Here is a 1,799-nt window from a genome sequence, read left to right as displayed (position 1 = left end):
TCTGGGCTCTCGTCGTTCGTAGTCTCAAAACACGAACGTGGTCTGTACATCTCCAGCCGTCTCTTTTCAGACGCGCTGCTCCGGGGCCAAGATGAAGAACGGTTGAAATGCTTCTTCACCGAAGCACAACGGAAGTCATCAGTAAGGGCTGCGAGACAACAGCCAGTGTGGGGGAAGGGGTGGTTCTGAAAGCATCGCGTCACACTTGTTTGTTTTCTTTCAAAGGCTGCTTACCTGCAAGTGGTCGGCATGCTTGAAAAACACGTGCAAGAGTTAGGTTTTTAAGCTTTTAGAGAGGGGCTGCAGTAAATGTAGCCAAGATTTCCCAAGCCTACCAAAAGGTTTCTCCATCGTTCAATGGCTGAACGTGATCTCTTTTGTTAACCTTAAAATTCCGTCTGCAAGCAATTCCTCCAACTGCTTTTTCCCCAAGAAGAGCAATGAAGGTCAGGATCTGCTCCCCAGGGCTGCCTGCAGCTGTAACCATGTGTTCTGAAAGACAAGGTTTTGGGAAACTTCATTCCATCCCCATCCTTTTCTTTTTCTTCCTTGTCTTATGTAAATATATCCTCTCCTTTCACCACCTTTGTCTTAAACTTACCTTGTTTTACACACACACACACACACACATATATATAGATTGGGGTTTTGGGTTCTAACATTTCATATCTCCATCATTGTAAGAGCATGAACTGCTCCTTTATTCTTCCCTGAGACGTTGCCATGTGCCGAAGAACCAGAAGGAACTTGCCTTTGGGGGAAATTAAGTAGCATCCTGTTTCCCCAGCTGCACACCATAATCCTTCTCAACTCCTTCCTGCTTGTCAGCTTAAGGACACCACCTCAGCTCTAACAGCTAGCTGCAAAAGCCACGCCCTGGGAGTCAATGGGAAGCCTCTGAAAAAAGTTAAATCTAGTTTTACTGCTGTCTTAAGTTATTTACAGCAAGTTTCCCCAAGCCTCCAAAACTCCTGTCGCTCTAATCTAGGGGTCAGAAGTCATTGAGGCTGTAATTAGAAATCCAGCCAGAGCACCAGAGAAGAGCAGTGCAGGAGAACAGCCCAGAAGAGATCACATCTCATCCCGCATTGGAGGAGCTCCCAGGGGAATGCCATAATCACCTGCAATAGCAGGACAGTTTCCTCATTAAACATGAGGCCATTTTCTAGCCTGACCAAGGAGACTTTTATCCAACAGAAGAGGAAGATTTGTATTTCACCTCTTTTCAAGAAAGAGAGCGGATTTCCATGCTTCCTTTTACTTCCATTACAACTGTCAGCTCCAGACACCTCTTCTAATCAAGCACCAGCCCTGCACCAGGACACCGAAGTGCAGTTTGCATTTCAGTAACTCCAACTTTAGAAAACAAGCTAGAAAATTAACTGTGCTGGTACTTGGATGTAGCAGTCCTCCATCCAACTACTTCAGTTTTACTGGCCATCAGAACACAAATTCCACTTCTCCAGGCTCAGAGGCTCCACCAGCAGGGCGATCCAGGTGTGCATTCTACGTTTTAATGCACTTCAAGATCCCTGCAGCAGAGAGTTGAGAAACCAAACGGCAGGAACAAGTGAGTAAGGACTACCAAACATAGAATCTTCTTGCACAGAGAACACGCCGCAGCTCGTCCCAGCGGGCCATGGCGCGGTATGACGTCAGCGTGACGTCACAGGGCCCCCCCTCACCGAGGAGAGCAGCGCTGCCACCGCCCTCGGCCGTCGCTCTCGCGCCCGCCCGTCCAATCAGCGAGCCGCTCACAGCGCGAGTCGCGGCGACCAATGGCGGGGGCGCTTGCAGCC

At 48.8% G+C, this 1,799-nt stretch overlaps 1 long non-coding RNA gene across 1 annotated transcript; it reads right to left on the bottom strand.

Annotated features, from left to right (window-relative positions):
- Positions 1 to 61: 61 nt before the first annotated feature.
- On the bottom strand, positions 62 to 1,779 carry LOC116217156. The gene is made up of 3 exons (XR_004161266.1): positions 1,220 to 1,779; positions 235 to 897; positions 62 to 148 (listed from the first exon to the last, which is right to left on the bottom strand). It is a non-coding gene; the product is annotated as an uncharacterized LOC116217156 (long non-coding RNA).
- Positions 1,780 to 1,799: the final 20 nt, after the last annotated feature.

Source organism: Meleagris gallopavo, chromosome 14 (assembly GCF_000146605.3).
Source record: "Meleagris gallopavo isolate NT-WF06-2002-E0010 breed Aviagen turkey brand Nicholas breeding stock chromosome 14, Turkey_5.1, whole genome shotgun sequence".
Taxonomy (NCBI): domain Eukaryota; kingdom Metazoa; phylum Chordata; class Aves; order Galliformes; family Phasianidae; genus Meleagris; species Meleagris gallopavo.
This window is presented reverse-complemented; position numbering and strand designations above follow the sequence as displayed.